The sequence below is a fragment of the Cetorhinus maximus genome, chromosome 3, assembly GCF_964194155.1.
Source record: "Cetorhinus maximus chromosome 3, sCetMax3.hap1.1, whole genome shotgun sequence".
Taxonomy (NCBI): Eukaryota; Metazoa; Chordata; class Chondrichthyes; order Lamniformes; family Cetorhinidae; genus Cetorhinus; species Cetorhinus maximus.
In genome coordinates this window covers 188,455,559-188,479,975 of record NC_135881.1, presented here as the reverse complement: position 1 = coordinate 188,479,975, position 24,417 = coordinate 188,455,559, and the positions used below count along the sequence as shown (strand labels likewise).

At 42.6% G+C, this 24,417-nt stretch overlaps 1 protein-coding gene across 3 annotated transcripts in view; it reads right to left on the bottom strand.

Annotated features, from left to right (window-relative positions):
* plekhg4b (pleckstrin homology domain containing, family G (with RhoGef domain) member 4B) overlaps positions 1-24,417 on the bottom strand; it is a 332,728-nt gene that overhangs the window by 225,965 nt on the left and 82,346 nt on the right. For all 3 annotated transcript variants that reach the window (XM_078539457.1, XM_078539462.1, XM_078539463.1), the window contains exon 2: positions 14,742-14,817. The gene's annotated coding sequence lies outside the window, so the exon portion shown is untranslated. The remainder of the gene's footprint in view (positions 1-14,741; positions 14,818-24,417) is intronic.

Genomic DNA, 24,417 nt, shown 5'->3' with positions numbered 1-24,417 from the left:
CTAGAGTGCAGAGTCCAATTGCAACTATTGAATTCAACATCATTTCCCGCTGCAACTATGCTATATCTTTATAAAACACTGGTTAGGCCTCAACTGGAGTACTTCTGCACCACAATCTATAAAGGATGTCAAGGCCTTGGAGAGGGTTCAGGGGAGATTTGGGTAGTAGGGTTGAGGGGATTTCAGTTATGTGAAGAGACTGGTGAAGCTGGGGTTGTTCTTCTTAGAACGGAGAAGCGTAAGGAGAGATTTAATGGGTGCTCAAAACCATGAAAAGTTTTAACGGAATAAATAAACAGAAACTGTTTCTATTGCCATGTGACTCAGTAACCAGAGAACAGTAGCAAAAAGAGCGACATCAGCTTATGAGAATTCTTTTCGGTAATGAGTTATCTTCCTGAAAGGAGATTGGAAGCTGATTCAAAAGTCACTTTCAAATACTTGAAGGGGAGCAAATTGAAGGGCTGGGGGGAAAGAGCAGGGAGTAGATAATTGTTTCAGAGGCAGTACAGGCATGATGGGCTGAAAGGTTTACTTCTGTGCTTTATGATTCTATGCACTAATAGAGAAACCTGACACTTCATGCATCCAGTAATGAGACAGCCTGCATCAATGACCACCACTGATTTTCAAGTGACAAAAGCAGCTGGAATCCACATAATCATTCAGAACACTGGTAATAAATCTCCATGCATCAAACAGCCCTTGATCTTTGCAAAGGTTTACTGCTCTATTCCCAAATGCTACCACACTCCTTTGAAACTGATAGCATGCAGCAGATGGTAATACACTTGGAGTTCGCAGAGTTATAATACACTGATCCGCTCTCGCTGTACTCCAACTCGAGCAACTGATCATTACAATAATGTATGTGAACTTAGAAGAAAGATAAATATAGATAAATCCATACAGATCCCTGTATCGCTCTCCAAGAACATACACAGAATTTGGTTGCAAATCAACTGAACCCACGTAATGAGGAAGGTGTCTGAGAGAATTGACTTTTGCTACCTGTGTCCAAACTCTCACCAAGTCCTGTTCATAGAATCATAAAATTGTTACAGTACAGGAGGTCATGCGGCCCATCATGTCTGTGCTGGCTCTCTGAAGAAGCAATTCATCCAGTGCCACGGCCTCAACTTCTCCCTGTAGCCCTGTACATCTTCGTTTTCAGATAATAATCCAATTCCCTTTTGAATGCCTCAGTTGAACGTGCCTCTACCATCTCAAACAGTGCATTCCAGATCCTAACCACTCACTTCATGAAAAAGATTTCCCATGTGTCACCATTGGTTCTTATGCCAATTACCTCAAATCTGTGCCCTCTGGATCTCAATCCTTCCACCAATGGGCACGGTTTCTCTCTATCTACTCTGTCCAGACCCCTCATGTTTTTGAATACTTCTATCAAATCTCCTCTCAACTTTTCTTCTCCAAGAAGAAAAGTCCCAACCTTTCCGATCTATCTACGTAACTGAAGTTCCTCATCCTTGGAAACATTCTCGTAAATCTTTTCTGCACCCTCTCCAATGCCTTCACATCCTTTCTAAAGCGTGGTACCCAGAAATGGATGCAATATTGTAAATGAATTTGAATCAATATTTTATATAGTTTTAACATAACTTCCTTGCTTTTGTACTCTAGGCCCTTGTTGATACAGCTGACAATGTTGAATGTTTTATTAACCATTCTCTCAACATGTCCTGCACCTTCAATAATTTATGTACATATACACTGAGGTCCTTTTGCTCCTGCACCCCCCCCCCCATTTAGAATTGTATCCTTTATTTTAGTTGTCTTTCTGCGTTCTTCATATCAAAATGAATTGCTTCACACTTCTGTGCATTAAATTTCACCTGCCACTTGTCCACCCATTCCATCAACCTGTCTACATCCTCTTGAGCTTCTACACTGTTCTCCTCACAGTTCACAATACTTCTAAATTTTGTTTCATTCATTCAGCATCAACATTCCCTCCAAGCTGCAATAGTGTGTGAGTGCTAGCCGTTACCAGGAGACAAACAGGCCACACAAAAGAAACAATCACTTTAAGATGTGAGCACGTAGGACCATGTGCCAGTCTTAAAGGGACCATACAGTGCAATAAACGGGTCACACAGAGCATAGGGAAATTAATGGGGGCATTGTCCAGTACCCCTGTGTTCACTGACCTATATTTGCTCTCAGTTAAGCAACATGGGAATTTTAAAATTCTCTTCCTTGTGTTCAAATCCCTCCCTATCCCTGTAATCTATTCCAGGCCCATAATCTTCCTGAGATAAAAGCAAAGTACTGCAAATGCTGGAAATCCAAAGATGTCATGAGCAAAGGACAAATGGGTGTTAATGGTAATGGTACTTGCTAAAGGAGGTGCTGATGGTGGTATTAATGTAAGAAAGCAGAACGTGATAATAACAGGATAAGGGTAAGCACTCTTGAAAGAACAACATGAACAAGTGACGGCCCTTGTGGGGGTGGGGTGAGGGGAGGGGACAGTGGTGGAAAAAAAGATAGAAAATAGGATAAAAGAGGGGGATAAAACAATGAATAAAAATGAAAACAAATAAATAATAACAAAAATAAATATAAATAATAATATGTGGATAAAAAATAAAAATTTTAACATTAAAATGAATATTGAAAAAAAGGGATAAAAAAGGATGAGAATGGAGGAGAGAGTTCATTGTCTGAAGTTGTTGATCTCAGTGTTAAGTCCGGAAGAAGTCCCATCTGTCACTTGTTCATGTTGTTCTTCCCAGAGTGCTTACCCTTGCCCTGCTATTATCACATTCTGCTTTCTTACCTTAATACCACCATCAGCACCTCCTTTAGCAAGTACCATTACCATTAACACCCCTTCATCCTTTGTTCATGACATCTTTGTCAATCTCTCCTTTGCCCCCACCTATCAGTGGCCTTCTATCCAGCGTCACCTGCTCCACCCCCTTAAACAGTTTAAATTTCATCACATTTTTACTTCTCTTTAGCTCTGAAGAAGAGTCATACGGACTCGAAACATTAACTCTGTTTTTCTCTCCACAGTTGCTGTTAGACCTGCTGAGTTTTTCCTGCATTTTCGGTTTTTGTTCCACAATCCCCCTGGCCTCACACTCTGCTATCCTCTTCAGATGTCCACATCCCGGAACCCCACCCAGAGGTAAATATTCAAACTCGGACCAATCAGTGTCATTGAGTAACTTCCATTACTGTTTACTATGAAGGATAATAATAGTGGGTGTTGATGTATTAACAAAGTTTTTTTCCTGATTATGTCTCAGTTTTCCTATCTTAACAGTATAAATGAATGAAGATAACATATAAATGCAATATGTTATTTTCATTAAAAATCAACACTCATAATCGTGTACTTTTGCTGATAAACTTGAATTGAGCTATTTGTATGCTGCAATTGACTTTCCCATTTACTCCCTACTTGATCATTTTCAGCTCAACTTCCCAATATTTGCAATGATTCTCCATTTCATTTATTGCACCCTACATGGAACAGATTAATGCAAGAGTCAAACAACCAACAAATCTCAAAATGTCCCACAGTGTAATGAAACACAGATTGATGCAGCAATTTATTTTTTGCTCTCAGACAATTATGCCATGAAGTGTATTACCAGTACAAAGCACCATTCACAGCACTGCTAAATCAGTCTTTGTGCTGACACAATGCACCCTCCTTCCACTTTACGCACAGTTTACTGAGCTGTACAAGAGTTAAAGCAACAAGAATCCACCTGCAACTCAATCAGACTGGCCCTGTCCTTGGTATAACCTGTAACGTGAACGTATATTTGATCCAAGCAAAGAAAGCAACTTAAGGCACCATCGATATCATGAAAGGAAAGCTTCCTAATTCGGGGAGTTCTAAACAACAGCCAAATTCTTAACTAACCTTAGGACCGGTTACTGTTCACAAACCTTCATTAAATAAAACACCAACATCTGGTTAATGGTAATCAGAGTTGTGGCTCTTTAATTACTATTGTTTATTATGAAGATATCACTTCCTTTTGAATTTCAGCTAAGTCAGCAAAAACAATTTGTATTCACACAGTGCCTTTAAAGTAGTAAAATATCCCGAGGTACTTCACAGCAACATTACAAACAAAACAAGCCCATAAAGAGATATTAGGGCAGGTGTCTGTTGTATTGTGGCTTTGTCACCTATTTGTAATAGAGTTGGTCAACAGATAACTTACTAAGTGGAAACATTAGGTTTATTTACAATATAGCCAGCAGCAACTACACGTGTGCTTTCAACTCCACCTCTATCTCGACACTGACTGTGGAGGTAGCCCGCGCTGCTAACAGACTGGTTTACACAGATCATGTGATCTTACATCACAGGACTAGCCTTAAAGGTACAGTCCAACATTTAACAAAACCATAATTACTTCATTCCTCCCCCTTTAACCTTGCTGTACATATTGTATTTACAAGTATACTTATCTCATGACATTATAATATTTACACAGGTCGTGAATTTACAAGTTCAGTCTTTCGGTTGGTTTCTTGATTCATGTGGAACATCGCAGCTCCATGATTTCAGATTATTTTTCCAGGAGCACATTCTCTGGAACTGCATGAACATCAGGTACCTCAGTGGGCACTCGCACTTCAGTGTCTTCCACTCTGATAGAGACATCAGACATGTCAGTCCTTGGTTGAGCATCTTCAACGGGGAACACTGGTTCAGTAATGGTTACAGGTGGAACCATATCTTGTTGTTATATCTCTCTTTTTCTTAAATGGTCCACATGCTTGCATGATCCAGCCTTCCACTTCCACGTGGTATGATAATGGTCTGGTCACTGAACTTACTTTACCCAGTAACCACTTCGGTCCTCCACCGAAATTCTTCACATACACTGCTTCTCCAAGAGTAAATTGTCTCTCACGACTATACAAGTCATGCGCAGCTTTTTGGTTTCTTTGACTCTTCTCCACCTGCCCCTCCAAATTTGGAAATATTAGGCTCAGTCTTGTCCTAAGATGGCGTCTCATTAACAATTCTGCAGGTGCTGCTCCTGTCTTCGTGTGGGGGGGGTCATTCTGTAGTGAAAAAGAAAGCGTGCAGGCTTGGTCTCCAACAAATCATCTGTTAACTTCTTCATGCTCGCCTTAAAAGTTTGAACTGCCCTTTCCACCAGTCTGTTTGGTGACAGATGGTACGGTGCAGTCTTTACATGGGTGATACCATTGAGGCTGATAAATCGTTGGAACTCAGCACTTGTGAATGCAGTGCCATTAACGGTTACGACTACTTCTGGTAGTCCATGGATGGTGAAGCTCTGGCATACTTTCTCTATTGTAGCGCCTGATGTTGGTGACTTCACCTCATAAACATCTAACCGCTTGGAATGGGCATCTATAATCAGCAGGAACGTGGTTCCAAGGAAGGGTCTGATGTAGTCGATGTGTAACCACACCCAGGATCTACCGGGCCACTCCCATGGGTGCAATGGAGCTGCCACCGGCAACTGTTGCAGCTGCTGGCATTGTACATAGTGCCTTACCACATTTTCAATATCGCCATCCATCCCCGGCCACCATAGGTAGCTGCGCACTATGGTCTCTAATCGGGAGATCCCTGGATGGGCACTGTGTAGTTCGACTAAAAGTGGCTCCCTTCCCTTTGGAGGAACTATTACCCATGCACCCCACAGGAGAATGCCTTCTTGACTGCTCATCTCGTGTCTTCGGTTGAAGAATGGTTTCATTTCATCGGAGACTGGCTCCTCGGACCAACTATGTAACACTTGGTCTCGCACTCAAGATAGGACTGGGTTTCCACTCGTCCAGTCTCGGATCTGTCTGGCACATACTGGCGAGGAATCTACAAAATTTCACAGTAAAACGAGTTCCTGTGGAACTGGGACGTGTTCTTCATTCTCTTGTAAGGACAGGTGACTCAGGGAATCGGCAGTCGCGATGTAACTGCCAGGCCTATGCACAAAGGTGTATTCACAAGCCACCAAAATTAGGGCCCACCATTGTATTCTTGCTGAGCCTTTTCCTCACTAAACAAACCCAGTAGTGGTTTGTGGTCTGATACAATCATGAAATGCCAACCGTGCACATACTTGTGAAATTATTTTACACCAAAAATGATCGACAGACCTTCCTTTTCAATCTGAGAATATCCTTCTTCAGCTGTAGTAAGTGTCCTGGATACATGGCCTATTGGATGCTCAGTGGCGTCGTCCATTCTATGAGAAAGTACCGCTCTCACTCCATAGGGAGACGCATTACACGTTATCACCAAGTCTTTCGTCTGGTCATTATGCACTAACAGATTGGATGAGTGTAACAGCTGTTTCACTTTCATGAAAGCTTCTTTTTGGGGTGCCTCCCAAGACCAATGTTGGTTCTTTCTTAGCAGTGAAAGCAGAGAGGCCAGAACTATAGACAAATTAGGTAAAAATCACCCACAACAATTTATCATTCCTAAAAATGATTTAAGTTCAGAGGTGTTCTTGGGTGCAGGTGCCTCTCTTACTGCTTTAACCTTCTCTTCAACCAGGTGTAACCCCTGAGAATCTACCCGGTGGCCCAAATAGATTACTTCCTTTGTTTGAAAAGTGCATTTTTCCTTTTTCAGTCACACTCCTGCTCGTAAAAAGTGTTTTAGGGCTTCCTCTAGGTTAGCCAAATGTTCCTTTTCAGTGAATCCGATTATCAGCACATTGTCTAAGTAGACTACAACCTGGAGGAGTCGCTGCAGTAAGTTTTCCATTGTTCTCTGAAAGGTGGCACAGGCTGAGGAAACACCGAAAGGCAGGCGTGTCTATTGGTACAACCCTTTGTGGGTATTAATTGTGACAAATTTCTGGGAGGCATCATCCAGCTCTAACTGCTGATGTGCGTGACTCATGTAAAGCTTTGTATACGTTGTCCCTCCTGCTAACTTGGCATATAGGCCTTTAGCTTTTGGAATGGGGTACCTGTCCAGTTTGGCTGCTCTGTTGACCATTAGTTTATAGTCCCCACAAATTCAGATGCTTTGATCTAGTTTAAGGACAGGGACTATGGGTGCTGCCCATTCTGAGAACTGAACCACTTTTATGACACCCGCCCTCTCTATCTAGCTGGTTCAGCTCAGCAACAACCTTCTCTCTCAGGGCATATGGCACCAGTCTTGCTTTCATGAAGCACGGGGTTGCTTCTGGATCCACATAAATCTTGGCCTGCAGGCCTTGGATTTTTCCCAGTTCATCCTTGAAGACGGTGGCGAATTTTTTAAGCAGCTTTGGTAGCAGACTTACTCTCAACTGGAAGATTTCGGACCAGTTTAATTTAATCTCCTTTAACCAATCTAGCCCAAGAAGCTTGGCCCTTCACCTACTACCACCATCACAGGTAGCTGTGCCAATTGGTTTTTATACTGGACAGTTACTCTGCTGATACCTTTTATTTGGATTTCTTTGCCTGTATACGTTTTCAACTTAGCAGATGTTTTTTTCCAAATTTAATTGATGTTCACCTTTATTTAAATACCTGAAAGTGTGTTCTCCAATTACAGTAGTGGAATCTCCCGTGTCTATTTCTGTTTTTACTGGTTTACCATTCACTTGAACTGTAACAAATATTGGCTCTGTCTTCCCAACTTTCATGTTAAACAATGAATAAAGGTCAGAATTTGTTGTTTCAGGCTATAGAATAAGGAAACCAAAGAGATAAAGATGGGAAAACTCATTGTTATTGTATTCAGCTGGCTGCAGTCACTCAGATCCAGAGTTCATCAAATTCACATCCAGTCTCCATGCACTGAAACCAATATCAGAATCTGCAATGCAAATTATATCTTGACTCAGCTCCAACATTTCTGCTCCATTTGGATTCAGGTTCAAATTTCTACTACAAAAGAAAGCACTCTGGAGGAAATCTGAGTGGAAACTAAAACAAAGCATACTTTCAGCTCAATGAAAATGCCCACTGGTGGATCAGATCGCATCTCTGAACCCATTGTGACCTCGTCCCCTTTTCCTCTACTCTATTTATTTTGCTTTGCTGTGTTTCCCATTCTCGCTCTGAAATCAGTTAACTCGATAACAGCTTCAAGTTTGGACCCACCTGGACTGCATGGATCAGGTGATCCTGCCTTCACCAACTGGAAGACCTTGCTGCGCTCAAATTGGTTGCCACATTTGCTAAATTTCAACAGTTATTACGCTACAAAAAAGTACTTCAATAGCTGCCACCTCTTTGGGACATCCTGAAGACTTGTAATATGCTGTAAAAATCCAAGTTCTTTCTTTAATTTGGATTCTGAATTTTAGATTTCCCAACGATAGGTAATAGTACAGAAATGATGGCAAATGCCAGCTTGGGGGGCATGCTCCTCTGGAAAAGGTTGAATTTTATGTCAAAATTGGTATGCATTTTCTTTTATTTTTAAAACTACCTTTGCCTCATTATTTTCTTCCCCCCCCCCCCGCCCCGCCATTGGCAGCTGTGGCTCCTGCTGTCTAGGAACTAACCTCTTGAATTCCCTTTTCAAATTGCTGTGCCTCTCTCTCTCCTTAAAACCTAATTCTTTTGGTTAACTGTCCTAAGACCCCCTTATGTGGCTCAGTGTCAAGATGTATCTAAGAGCATGGCTATGATGCACTTTGGAATGTTTTACTGTATTAAAAGCACTACATAAATGCAAGTTGTTGTTATTTGTCCCAGTGGTCTATATTCCTTTGCCACTTTTGCCACCATTAGATTGTTTTACACGTTACTGTGTAGCACTGAGGAAATGTTGCACTGCCGTGTTAATCTGAGGCCTCATCTGCCCTCTCAGATGGATGTACAAGATCCCATGACACTATTCCAAAGGAGAATAGGGGAGTTCTCTTTGGTGTCCAGACTAATATTTATCCCTCAACCAACATCACTAAAAGCAGATGACCTGGCCACTAACACATTGTATTTTGTGGGATCTCGCTGTGTACAAATTGGCTGCCACGTTTGCTACAGGTGATAGGCTATGAAGTGCTTTGGAACTTGCTGCTGTGATCATGGAAGACACTATAAAAATGCATGTTCTTTTCTATGTGCATTGCTCCAAATATTTGTTATGTTCCATCTCAAATATCCCTGTGCTCCAATAATCTTCTTTCTTCTTCTGAAGGTATCCAGCTGGTGGACAAATGCTTCACGGATGCTGGTCACCTTCTGACATTCTCCCAGAATGAGCCAGTATCATGGGGAGAGGAGAGAAACAAGGGTAGAGGGAATGCTGCTTCCCAAAGTGGACACTCTCATCCTCTCATCAAAGCATTTTTAGCAACAGACATTTTATTCTACCAGCCATCTGTAACCCACGCTTTCCATCCAGGCTCTCTCACGAATAAGGATCTCTTTTTGTTTTTTAATTCAGCTCAATGTGTTAAGCAAAACATGGACCGGACAAGGCTGGTGCCAGCTGGCAGATGAAGGATAACTGGTGAAATGGACATCTGATGTATTGTAGTGTTTGGATGATTATTCATTCCCAGAACCACTGCCAGTCCCCACCGCCCCCACGTTCACTCACAGAGTCAAGTAGATCTTGATTTAGTGAAATGGTGTAAAGGGGGAGATGGTGAATCAACAGTCTGCTTAACATTGAAATCAATGGAAATAAAAACTGGGAGAGAAACAAGCTGCTAACTCGCTCTTGTCTCTTGTACAGTGTCACACAAAGTCAAGATGTACCCCAGAGAGAGTGAGAGAGACAAAAACACTCTCAAAGATCAGAACTTTCTACAGCTTTCAACCATTCAACCTAGTTGCAGTTTACCAGCTTTCTGTTTCCAGATTGTAAAACCAAATTGAAACTGCCTTGGAGAGATTTGAACTTGTGTTCTACTGGATTACCAGTCCAGTAACATAACCACTGCAATACCATAACCCCCCACTGTACTTAACTTTTCCTCCCTGCTACATATAACAGCCAGAAGTGCTGCACATGAATAATTTTGCATACAAATGTTACTCCTGCATTGCACTGATGCTAAGGAATTCCTCCAGCAGTCTACTCAGGCTGTATTCTTTAATTACCTGCAGGTAATTAGGTCCATGGGCCTAAGCAATAAAACAGGAGAAGCAACCCCAGAATAAGAACACAGCACGATAACTTCTGCAAGCATTTTATTCTTGCAGTGAATGCCACTGAAAGAGTTCCCCTCTTGTTATGTTCTGAAGTTGATGATTGTACCACCTTTATATGCAAAACTGGAAGGAGATGTAAGTGCCTTTCTTGCTGCTTTAAGAACCATAGAACCATAGAAAAATTACAGTTCAGAAAGAGGCCAATCAGCCCATCATGTCTGCGCTGGCTGAAAAGCAAATTTTTTTTTAAAACTAGCTATCCATTTTAGTTGCATCTTCCAGCATCTGGTCCAAAGTCTTGCAGGTTATGGCACTTTAGGTGCAGATCCAGGTACTCTTTAAATGAGTTGAGCATTTTGGCCTCAACCACCAATTTACGCAGTGAATTCCAAACCACCCTCTGGATGAAGAAGTTTTTCCTCATGTCCCCTCTACTCTTTTTACCAGTAACCTTAAATCTGTGTCCCCTGGAAACTTACCTCTCTGCTAGAAGAAACAGGACATCCCTGTCTACTCTATCTAAGCCCCTCATAATCTTGTACACCTCAATCAGGTCACCCCTCACCTCCTCAGTTCCAAGGGAAACAACTCTAGCCTATCCAATCTTTCCTCATAGCTGCAATTTTCAAGCTATGGCAACATTCTTGTAAATCTCCCCTGTACTCTCTCCTGAGAAATTATGTCCTTCCTGTATTGTGGTGACCAGAACTGCACACAAAATTCTAGTTGTGGCCTAACCAGCGTTTTACACAGTTCCATTATTACATCCCAGCTTTTGTATTCTATACCACCTTATCCACCTGTCCTGTCAATTTCAGGGACCTGTGGACATGCACACCAAGGTCCCTAACTTCCTCTACCCCTCCCAATATCCTCCCATTTATTGTGCATTCCCTTGCTTTGTTTGCGCTCCCCAAATGCTTTCCCTCATCCTTCTCTCGATTGAATTCCATCTGCCACATTTCTGCTCACTCAACCAGACCATTGATATAGTTCTGGAGACAACAGCTATCCTTTTCATTATCAACTACATAGCCAATTTTTGTGTCATCTGCAAATTTCCCAAACATGCCACCCACATTTAAATCCAAATCATTTACATACACAACAAACAGCAAGGGACCCAACACTGAGTCCTATAGAATGCCACTGGAAAGCATTTTCTATTCACAAAAACATCCATCAACCATTACCCTTTGTTTCCTGTTGCGGAGCCAATTTTGGATCCAACTCGTCACCTTCCCCTGTATCCTATGGACTTTTACTTTTCTGACTTTTCTGCCATGTGGGTCCCTGTCAAATGCCCTCTACCCATGCAGACAATATCCATTGCACTACCCTCATCAATCCTCCTTGTTACTTCCTCAAAAAAATTCAATTAAACTAGTAAGACATGACCTTCCCCAGCAAAACCACACTGACTATCCCTGATTAATCCATTCCTTTCTAAGTAACAGTTTATCCTGTCTTTCAGAGTTGATTCCAATAATTTGCCCATCACCGAAGTCAGACTGACTGGCTTATACTTATTTGGCCTATCCTTCACACCCTTCACAGACGTTCGCAGACCTCCATTCCCCTGGTATCCTCTGGTCTCCAGTGAGGATAGGAAAATGATCCTCAGAACCTCCATTATTTCCTCCATAGCTTCCTTTAACAGCCTGGGATACAATCCATCCGGCCCTAGTGACTTATCTACCTTCAAGGATGTCAGTCCTTCCAGTACATCCTCTCCCACTATGCTTATTGCATCTAATATTTCATTCTCCTCCTCATTAACCAGAATATCTGCATCATCCCCCTCCTTAGTGAAGACAGAAACGAAGTACTCATTGAAAACCTTGCCCACATCTTCAGCATCAGGGCACAAGTTATTATGTACATCTCTGATCGGCTCTACCCTTTCCTTATTTATTCTCTTGCTCATAAAACACCTTTGGCATTTCTTTGATTTTACCTGCCAATATTTTACATATCCTCTCTTTGTTTTCCTAATTATGTTTTTTACTTCACCCCTGTACTTTCTATACTCGTCTAGGCTTTCTACAGTATTAAGACTTTTTTGACTGTCATAAGCTTTCATTTTCTGCTTTATCATACCTTGTATGCTCCTAGATAACCAGGGGGCCCTTTTGCTTTGTAGGGGCGTGTATACACTGTGCCTGTAGAATCTCGCTTTTAAATGCCTCTCACTGGTATGTCACTGATTTCCCTTCAATGAACTGTAACCAGTCCACTTTCATCAGATCATGTCTTAGCTTCGTAATATTAGTCTTTCCCCAATTTAGAACTCCTACTCCTTTTCTATCTTTATTCTTTTCCATAATTATATTAAATCTAACTATATTATGGTCACTATCTCCAAAACGATCATCCGCTGTTACTTCATCCACTTGCTCAGCTTCATTTCCTAACACTAGATCTATAATTGTACTCCCCCTCATTGAGCTTGTTACGTGCTGGCTAAAAAGTTCTCTTGAATGCAGTTCAAGAATTTTGTGCCCTCTGTGCCAATACACCATTCGTAACCCAGTTGATATTAGAATAGTTGAAGCTCCCAACTATTATTGCCCTATTGTTTTTGCACTCAGAAATTTGCTTACATATTTGCTCTTCTATCTCCCCCTAACTATTTGGGGTCTATAGTACACTCCTAGCTATGTGGCTGCCCTCTTTTTATTCCTGAGCTCAACCCATATGGCCTCATTTGATGCATCATTTAGTATATCATCCCTCCTCACAGCTGTAATTGAGTCTTTAACCAATATTGCTACACCCCCATCTTTTTAGCCCCCTCTCTATCATGCCTGAAAACCCTCTATCCAGGGATGTTGAGCTGCCATTTTTGCCCCTCTTTAAGCCAAGTTTTTGTTATAGCAATGATTTCATGCTGCCATATGTCTATCTTTGCCCTCGGCACATTGGCTTTGTTTGCAATATTCCTTGCATTTAAATAAATACCTTTTAATGTTGCCAAATTCCTGTACTGTTAACCTTTAAACCTTTGCTTCTTCTGTGTTTCAGGGTCACCTGCTAATTTTCTGTCTCCCCCTCCCTGCCCTGAATTTGTCCTATCTGAATCTGCTCTCAGGCTCCCATCCCACTGCCAATCTAGTTTAAACCCTCCCCAACAACACTTGCAAATCTCCCTGCAAGGACATTTGTCCTGGCCCTATTTAGCTGTAGACCACCTGGCTTGTACAGATTCCACCTTCCCCAGAACTGGTCCCAATGCCCCAGAAATCTGAAATTCTGAAATGGGGAGGGGACACACACCCATTCTTGGGCATGTGGAGGAGCACAGTGTAAGATCCTGGCATCTGAATGGTGAAGCTCAAGGCACCCCCTAATTTCTTCCTTGGACCTCATTTAACAAGCAGCTAATTAAGATCGGGCATAAAAGCAGAAAATGCTGGAAAAACTCAGCAGGTCTGGCAGCATCTGTGGAGAGAGAAATAGAGTTAACGTTTTGAGTCCGTATGACTCTTCCTCAGAGCTAAAGAGAAGTAAAAACATGATGAATTTTATGCTGTTTAAGAGGGGGTGGAGCAGGTGGAACAAGATAGGAGGTCGGGGATAGGTGATAGCTAAGGAGAGAGTGACAAATCTCTTGGGGATACCTTTCACCTAAGCAAACCAGGCCAATGAAAATGTTTTAGTATTATTGCCTGTGTCTTTCTAATTCCTAAATGTGACCCCATTGGAATTTCATGAGCTATTCTCAGAATCTCATTTCTATATCCAAATGGTATAACAATCTGGTGCACTTCCCTTCAGCTTTCATCTGCTGAAACATGGTATGGCCGCCACTTTCTTAATGAGACGTCTTAAGGTAATAACATTCTGGAATACATTCTGCCTCGGTTTCTGAGTAAGCTGTTTGATATAACTGTCTTATTTGCATATCCTTTCTCTGTAACTCTACCAACTACCTTGAACTAAATACTTCAGCAGTATTATCCTCCATTCTTTTTTCCTGAACAATCCTATCAAAAGCAGTGTCAACTAATTGGACTTCTACACCTTCTCTTGCCTCTTAACTTCCGGTTTCAACCTGTGAGCCTATGATCTTGTTATCACACAATCTGGAAACAATCCAGGATGCTCTTTCTGCAACACTCCTATTGAAAATGCCTATACAGGCTGCTCAACTATCACAGGCATCACCCACATCTGTAACTCAGCTAAATCATTGCCTAAAATAAATTGAACCCCTGCAATGGGCAATGCTTCCACTACTCCAACAATCACCTCACCTGTTTCCCATTTAGCTCATCCACAGTATTTTGCTTTTATCTCAGTGAAGATCGGGCCACTGCTATGGTAGCAATGTCACCGAAGATAGAACCATTCACTTTCAATTGAATGTCCAGACAAGAAGAGTGGGTGAGTGGAGAATTACATGCAGGGTAGGAGCTGTCTGTGCAGCTCAAAGCCAACAGGAATCGCCAATGTCATGAAAGGGAAGGGAGAAGAACTGACAAAATTCACTCAACCATTGTAGGTAGATTCATTTCCAGGCAGAGACCACAACTTTTGCATCTAATGATAAATATTGGAACAGGAGCACGCCATTTACCCTGGAGCCTGTTTTGGTCGGCTTACCTTCAACATATTTTTGATTTAGGTTAAAGGTGAATTCCACTTACCTGTCAGATTTTCTGGACAATTGCCGTCTGAGGCCACTTCCACAGTCTATTTGCTCAGTGGTAGCTTGCCAGGAAACTGCAAAAATGCAAAAAGTTATATTTATAAAGGGATACTCTCACCATGAACGAACTTAGATAAGGATACACTCACTGTGGTATTACTGCTCACAGTAGACCATAAGACCATAAGACATAGGAGCAGAAATTAGGCCATTCGGCCCATCGAGTCTGCTCCACCATTCAATCATGGCTGATAAGTTTTTCAACCCCATTCTCCCGCCTTCTCCCCGTAACCTTTGATCCCCTTACCAATCAAGAACCTATCTATCTCGGTCTTAAATACACTCAATGACCTGGCCTCCATAGCCTTCTGTGGCAATGAATTCCATAGGTTCACCACTCTCTGGCTAAAGAAGTTTCTCCTCATCTCTGTTCTAAAAGGTCTTCCCTTTACTCTGAGGCTGTGCCCTCGGGTCCTAGTCTCTCCTACTAATGGAAACGTCTTCCCCACGTCCACTCTATCCAGGCCTTTCAGTATTCTGTAAGTTTCAATCAGATCCCCCCTCATCCTTCTAAACTCCATCGAGTATAGACCCAGAGTCCTCAAACGTTCCTCATATGTTAAGCCTTTCATTCCTGGGATCATTCTCGTGAACCTCCTCTGGACCCTCTCCAGGGCCAGCACACCCTTCCTGAGATACGGGGCCCAAAATTGCTCACAATATTCTAAATGTGGTCTGACCAGAGCCTTATAAAGTCTCAGCAGCACATCACTGCTTTTATATTCTAGTCCTCTTGAAATAAATGCCAACATTGCATTTGCCTTCCTAACCACCGACTCAACCTGCAAGTTAACCTTAAGAGAATCCTGGACTAGGACTCCCAAGTCCCTTTGCTCCAGACTTCTGAATTAGTAATAGGCTATCCAGTCTATATCTCCAGTAAAAGGCAAGACAGTCAGGATAATATCCACAGTATGAAGGAATAGCCACTGCAATATCCACAGTAACGGGATTTTTGTTCAAGGATATGAGAAAAAGGATTTATAAAATAAATTATTATTGAATGTGAAAGCTATTAATTTGACTGTTCAACTATTTTCTAACTGTCAGTCTTGCTACCTTCCTTTTTAACATTATTCTGCTGGCCCTCTGTGTAGATTCATTAAGGTTCTTGTGTATAATATCCTTTCGATACGCACTTCTGATCATACAGACCTCATTACTGCCTTTTAAGCCTGCCAGAATCTCACATAGACAGTTTCCACAATCTCAGGGGATTTGCGCTGATGATGACCAAAGTAGATTAAATGTTTCTTCCAACAACTAACGGAAATGCTAAAAACAGCCGCATTCAAAATAGAACATAGCCATAGAATGTCCTAGCAGACATCTCAGACACCCCACCCAGACCCTTTCAATCTCCCCTTTGACCTTCCCCACAAGGCATCCGACCTCCCCCCAGGATTCCAACTTCACCACCCTGTGGCCTCTTTCTCGCATCCTCTAGGTCTCTAACTTTACTCCCAAACTCCCAGCACCAAGGCCTCCAATCCACCACTGCCCACCACCACCCCCACATCTAGGACTTTGAACAGCTCCCCCACAACCCTGGGATCTTAGGATTGACAGTCCCCCGACCCACAACCGGCATGAGATCGTGCCCACCCCACTGATTGACCCCTGCCCGCAACCGCCCTACCCCCCGCCCCACCACCATCTCTGGATCATGCCCTGTCACCAAAGTCAAGCTGCCCCAACCCCGGGACCAGCACCCCTACCTCCCCCAACCTGGGTGCACAGAATTTCTCCTGCAGCCTTGTCTGACTGTTCCCTGCTTGACTGGAAGCCAAGCCTGTCAGTTAGGCTGGCCTCTGGGCGTAGATCCAGTTGGTATCATTACACAAAGTTAGAACCCCACAATGTGTGGGGGAACCTCGATTTCCAGGTTCACCCTGCTCTACCGACTCCCCCTTCCGATGGGTCAGGTAAGTTAAAATCCTGCCTACTGTGTGAGTGAAACCTAGGCGTTAGTTTATCTCAGTTGCTAACTCTTGACTGTGAATTAGAAGCTCACTGGTTCCCGCTTTTGAGTATACAATTTAGTCCTGAGTGGAGGCTGTATTGTCAGGGCTGATGTCTGTCAAAGAACAGCAGGGAGTTCTCACAGTGTCTCCGGCCAACCATCATCACCAATTCAGATTATATGTATATTTATCTCATTGATGTTCATGGGATCTTGCTGTGTGCAAATTGGTCACTTTATTTGCCCACATAATAGCAGAGACTGCACTTCAAAAACACTGCAGTGGCTGCAGAGCACTTTGGGATGTCCTGGTATCATTAAAGGCACTATAATGGCCTCACCTCTCCCTATCTCTGTAACTTCCTACAGACCTTCAAGCCTCTGAGATCTCTATGGTCCTCCAGCTCTGGCCTCTTGTGCATCCCCGATTTTAATCACTCCGCCATTGGCACCTGTGCTTTTAACTGTCTAGACCCTAAGCTCTGGAATTCCCTCCCTAAATCTCTCTGCCTCTCTCTCTCTCTCTCCTCCTTCAAGGTGATCCTTGAAACGTACCTCGTTGACCAAGACTTTGCTCACTTGCCCTGATAACTCCTTCTGTGCCTCATGCTTCAGCATCAAAAAATGTTTTCTTTTTCATTGTCAACACTCCTGTTAAGCGTCTCGGGATGCTTTGCTACATTTAAGGTGCCATATAAATTCAAATTGTTGTTATATAAATGTGAGTTCTTCAAATCACACCACTGCCTTTTCATGTCCACCATGCCAGGTCGTAACTAGATTATTGGAGAGATCAGATCATTCTTGCAATGGATATGCGAAGCCCCTGAACAGCATTCCAGTGCCAAACAAGAGCCTCTGTGCAGGAATGATCTTAGCTCTATCAGAAGACAGCTGTTTGTACTTACCTCCAATCTCAATGCTCTTTTTGCTTCTCCTCAATAAATCATGCCAGAACGTGCACATGGATATTTACTGAAATAGGTAAAAACTGCCTGTGCAGCTATCCTCCAAAGTTGGAGAGTCTGCCAAACACTCTGTCTGGATTCATGCATAAAGGAATAGCTGCCTATCAGAGGCAAAGAAAGGCTTTCAGTTCACTTGGAACCATAACCCACCAAAAGTGTCTTTAGCGGAGAAGGGGAGAGAAAGAAAGAGAGAGAAAGTAAAAAGAAAAAGAAAATTAGTTAAAGAAAAAGAGGGAAAGAAAGAAGAGAAAGGGATAGAGGAAGAAAAGAAAAAGAAACTTGCATTTGTATAGCACCTATCATCATAGCACCTTTGGAACATCCCAAAGCACTTTACAGCCAATGAACTACTTTGGAAGCGTAGTCACTGTTGTAACATGGGAAAAGTGCAAAGCAAGTTCCCTTCAACAGCAACAAATAATGATAAGATAATTTGTCTGTGGTGTTAATTGAGGGATACATATTGGACCGGGTCTCCATGGATAACTCCCCCACTCTTATTCAAAGTAGTGCTGAAGAATCTTTTATCTCCACTCAAGAGGGCAAGCAATCATCTCATTTGAATTATGGTACCTCCAACAGTGCTGCACTCCCTCAATACTGCATTAAATTATCAGCTTTGGTTATGTGCTCAAATCTCTGGAACGGCAGCCAGCATCCTTCTGACTCAGCAGTGATGATTGAACCAAGGCTGATATGTATGATATACATATAAATATATGAATATGTTTTAACAAAATAAAGCCCTGAATTTTAAACAATACTGGTCTAGATAATGAATGGAAATGAAATGATTTGCAGCTTACAGTGGTATTTAAGACTTCCTGTGGTTTCCAGAAGGCTTAAGGATTTTATAAAAGGTAACTTGTTAAATTACTGGGATAAATTGGTTCACTTTGCTTCTTGCTTGTGCTTGCCAGTTCAGGCTGGTAGAGTCAGTGGAAGCTCTTGCAGCATTGTGGTGTTTCATGGCAGTTCAATATCCTTTCCATCAAGACCACTGTCCCTCAGGCTGCTCACCATCCTCAGCAATCTGTTCAACCAAAAACTGAGCTTCAAACTCTATAGCCCATCCCTCACCGAGTCCACTTGCCTTTGCAACCTCACTGCTTCTGCCACATGAGCTCTGCCTACACTTGAGTTGCCGTCAAACTTGACTTTTCCAATGTCCTTTTCAGTGGTTTCTCAAACTCTACCCTACACAAACTCTGTCTCATCCAAAACTCCTCTAAACACACACTCTCCACATGCTAAATTTCAGTCATTCAACACCTTTTAATTCTCCAACCTCTATGGCTGTTGTTTTGTTGTGTGGTCGGGATCTCAATAGAATTTTGGGGATTTTCTATTCCCCCAAAGTATGCTTCTTGGGTCTGTAGTTTCTCAAAACCATCACTTGCAGCAAGTGTTTACACATTTGGGCCTCTACGCAAGGTTGGAGCTTCTCTTCCTTCCAGACCCCTCTTACTTCTCAGCTATGTAGACTCATAGATGTTTACAGCACAGAAGGAGGTCATTCAGCCCATCATGTCTGCACCAGTCAACAAAGATCTGACTACACTAATCCCATTCTCCAGTGCTTGGCTCATAGCCCTGGAGGCCATGGCAACGCAAATGAATATCTAAATACTTCTTCAATGTTAAGGGAGTTTCTGACTCAACCACCCTTTCAGGCAGTGAGTTCCAGACTCCCACCACCCTCTGGACAAAATAAAATTCTCCTCAACTCCCCTCTTGGCCTTCTACCTCTTACCTTAAATCTATGCCCCCTGGCTATTGACCCCTCCACTAATGGAAAAAGTGCCTTCCTATCCGGACTATCTATGCCCCTCTTAATCTTATGCACCTCTACCAGGTCCCCTCTCAACCTTCGCTGCTCCAAGGAAAACAACCCCAGCCTATCCAATCTTTCCTCATAGCTCAGACCCTCCAGCCCAGGCAGCTTCCTGGTAAATCTCCTCTGCACCCTCTCCAGTGCAATCACCTCCTTCCTAGGATGTGGTGACCAGAACTGCACACAGTACTCCAGTTGTGGCCGAATGTGACCTACATTATTATTATATCAGCATCATGTATGCTTCAGATGTTAATCCTTTACTCTACAGTTGTCTATCCCTTTGCAGAGGAAAAGTGTTTGTTTGTGGGTCCAGCAGGAACATTGTCTCACAAGGATGAAAACTGGAAATTTCTCAGTTGCTTGCTTTGGGTGACCTTCAGCCATCCCTTTAAGAGCCATTGGTTAGGCCATGCAAGATCTGCCATTAAATATGAAGCTTGCATGGGTAATGCTCCACTAGTTTGTAACTGAATATTGCACTTGGAGACCTAAAATCAACATGCGGCTCTACTTTGCATATTTAAGGGACTTGGAACATGTTTTAGGCAGGCTAAACATGGCATCTGGTGCACTTGGAGAACAAATGGGTATTTCATGTACTGTAAAACAAAACTGGGAAGGCAAGTGCCCATTTCGTGGGTGGGCACAAGTTGAATTTCTCAACCAGTGTTTTCAGCCTTCTCCAGCCCTATGTCTCAGCCTGTGTATTTCATTTCTCTCTCTCTCATCCTCTGTTTAGCCCCCAGCCCAGCTCACCTCTACTCCTCCTTCTACTCCATCAGTCAGTAACAAAGCCTCAGCCAGCTCGGCCTCATAAGTCTGGAAGTTTCTCTTTAAACCTTTCTGCCTCATTACCTCTTTCTCACCTCAATGCTTATCCTTGAACTCTCCTACCACTCCTGTCTGTTTTCTTCCCTTGTGAAGGGTCTTGAGATAATTTCTACATTACGTGCAAAGTGATGCCATTCCTGTTGGGGCTGAATGCCCTTAAAGTTTTTAACTTTGGAGATGGAGCCAACAAGGTATCGATTTTTATTAATATTAAAAATTAGGCCAATAATTGGGAACTGATCAGTAGAGTTCTGCAAGAGCGTTTCAGTACAACTGTGGAGTGTTTTGCTTTTCTCCTATTTGGAAGTGGTACAAGACTGCCAGTAGAATTCAATGCCACTGATTTGTTTTGGCAGCAGTACCTGCAAAATTAATTGTAACAATAGAGCCTTGACTTTAATCGTGGTGTTTGCTTGAGTTCAGGTGTGAGATGTGTTGTTTTTTTTTTCTACATTGGTTGAACCAAAAAGGGTGCAGCTATAACAAGGCTTCTGAAGGTCACAAGGACCATTGTTGTACAAAATGTACCAGGGTATCAGTGAGTAAGGCGGAGATGCCTAGTGGTTTGCTGGCTGCTATAAACTCGGCTCTAAGCAATGCTTTAAGATAAGAAATATGTGTGTAATGAACTTGATCTACCGGACAGGTTTCTTACTTGAAACAGATAAATTTATTACAGAGCTCTTTTAGAAGCTACATGTTTGAACCAGGTCCACGACTAGAAAGCTCCGCCCCCAGGATTACCTGCACTTAGGGCTCATTCATCAGTACAATCATGTGACCCCTACAGGCAGTAGGAAAGCTTATACCTACAATCCATACATTTACTCCCCCTTTAGCATTTTTTTATATTTCCTATGTACAAAGAAAATTTTAATCCACGACAAATGCATACATACGCAGGTCATGTGATTAAAGATTGAGTCTCTGAGGTGGTTTTCTAATTTGGTTGCAGTGTAGCTCTACCACTTGAGATTCTCCCACTGGATCAACATGATCAGGAATTGCAGCATCAGGTACATCCTTAGGAAGTGGCAGTTCAGCATTAGACAATTCAACAGAGACGTCAAGTATGTCTGTTATAGGTCGATCTGTCACCTCAGGGATTAAAAGTTCTACATTAGTTACAGGCGAAATAGCTGGTTGTTGGAATGTCTCTCTACTCCTTAGATGATCCACATGTTTTCGAACAATCCGGTCTTCCACTTCAGCTTGGAATGAAAAGGGTCCAGTCTCGGAGACAATTGTACCAAGAATCCAATTAGGATCATTTCCAAAATTCCGCATGAAAACCGTTTCGAGCTTTGCTATGAATATCGTGATTCAATTTTTGACTACTCTGATTCGTTTCTACCTTCCCCTCTTAAGTTTGCAAACACCAGACTTACCCTTGTACGTAGGCGGCATTTCGTCAGTAATTCAGACGGTGTTGAACCCGTAGTTGCATGAGGAGTCGTACGATGATTGAGAAGAAAATGTGGAAGTTGAGTTTCTAGAGTACCTTCAGATAACCTCTTCATTCCAGATTTGAAAGTTTACACTGCCCTTTCAGCTAACCCATTTGATGAGAAATGGCTTGGTGCTATTTTAATATGCTTAATTCCATTGCAACTCATGAATGTCTGAAATTCTGTACTAGTGAAGGCAGTACTGTTATCCAAAACAATGGCTTCCGATAGGCCATGTGTACTAAAACATTGGCGCAGCTTTTCAATGGTTGTACACGATGTTGGTGACCTCACTTCAAACACACCCATCCACTTAAAATGCGCATCAACGATCAATAAAAACATGGTACCTAAAAATGGAGCTGCATAATCTATATGTAGTCTTACCCAGGGTCGACCAGATCACTCCCATGGATGCAGTGGAGCTGAAACGGGCAACTTCTGTTGTTGCTGACATTGGAGACAGTGCTTGACCATGCTTTCAATGTCACTGTCTATGCATGGCCACCAGATATAGATTTGCACAAGCATCTTCATCTTCGATATGCTTGATGTGCACTTTGAAGCTCTGTCAAGAGTCGTTCTCTTCCTTGCGAAGGGACAATGACTCTTGATCCCCACAACAAAATTTAATCTTGACAACTTAACTCTGTTTTGCGGGCACGGAATGGTCTTATCTCTTCAGAAACTGGTGAATTCGACCATCTTTTCAATACCTGGTCTTGGACTTTTGACAAAATTGGATCCCTGTACATCTAATTCCTTATTTGTTTCGCACACATAGGCGAAGAGTCCAAGAAATTCAGCACAAGCACAAATCCTTGTGGCACTGGAGCATGTACAATGCTATCTGGCAACGGAAGACGACTGAGTGCATCTGCATTTGCAAAATTCACACCAGGACAGTGCATAATAGTGTTATCATATGCCGATAATATCAAAGTCCAACACTGGATTCTTGCTAAGGCTATTGGCGGAATGGCCTTTTCCGCACTAAACAAACCCTTTAATGATTTATGGTCTGACACTATGGTGAAATGTTGTCTGTGCAGATACTCGTGGAATTTTTTCACTCCAAATATTACTGATAAACCTTCCTTTTCATGTTGTGAACAAACCTTCGCAGCTGCAGAGAGGGTCTGGAGACATACCCGATTGGCCTTTCGGAACCATCTTCCATTCTATGTGATAACACAGCTCCCACACCATAAGGAGACGCATCACAGATTAATATTAATTCTTTTGGCGGGTCATAATGCAATAGTAAACATGATGAATGTAATAGCTTCTTAACTTTTACAAAGACTTCTTCTTCTTGTGAATTCCATGACCAAAGATGGTTCTTTTTCAATATTAAGTGTAAAGGTTCTAACGCTGTTGGCAAGATTAGCAAGAAGTGAATATAATGATTAACCATGTCCAAAAAAGACTTTGGAAGGAGAGGGCACCTCTTTGATTGCCCTAACTTTCTACTCTACTGGATGCAACCCCTGGGCATCCACTTGGTAACCCAAGCAAGTGACTTCTGGCACTTGGATTGTACATTTCTCTTTCTTCAATTGTATACCAGCTTCCAAAAATCTCCTTAAAACCTCTGCTAGGTTGGCCAAATGTTTGGCTTACATTGACCCTGCGATCAGGACATCATCCAGGTAAAATACTACTCGGGGAAATCCTTGCAATAGACTTTCCATGGCCCTTTGGAAGATTGCACATGCAGCAGATACTCCAAAGGTTAGGTGTATATATCGGTACAGGCCCTTATGCATATTGATAGGGGGAGGGGATGGCGTAGTTGAATTGTCGCTGGACTAGTAATCCAGAAACTCAGGGTAATGCTCTGGGGACTGGGGTTTGAACCCCGCCACGGCAGATGGTGGAATTTGAGTTCGATAAAAATCTGGAATTAAAAGTCTGACGAACCATTGTCGATTGTTGTAAAAACCCATCTGGTTCACTAATCCCCTTAGGGAAGGAAATCTGTCATCCTGTCTGGCCTACACGTGACTCCAGACTCACAGCAATGTGGTTGACTCTTAAATGGCTTCTGAAATCTGAAATAGCCTAGCAAGCCACTCAGTTACAACAAACTGCTACTGTGTTAGCAAGGACTACCCGGCATAAACCTAGGCATCGGAAATAGCAACCTGTCGACCCTGCAAAGTTCTCTTTACTAACATCTGGGGGCTAGTGCTGAAATTTGGAGAGCTGTAAAACAACAGCCTAATATAGCCATGCTCACGGAATCATACCTTACAGATAATATCCCAGACACCAACATCACCATCCCTGGATATGTTCTGTCCCACCAGCAGGACAGGCCCAGCAGAGGTGGCGGGACAGTGGTATACAGTCAGGAGGGAGTTGCCCTGGGAGTCCTCAACATTGACTCCGAACCCATGAAGTTTCATGGCATCAGGTCAAACATGGGTAAGGAAACCTCCTGCTGATTACCAAGTACTGCCCTCCCTCAGCTGATGAATCAGTGCTCCTCCATGTTGAACACCATTTGGAGGAAACATTGAAGGTCACAAGGACACAGAATGTGCTTTGAGTGGGGGCCTTCA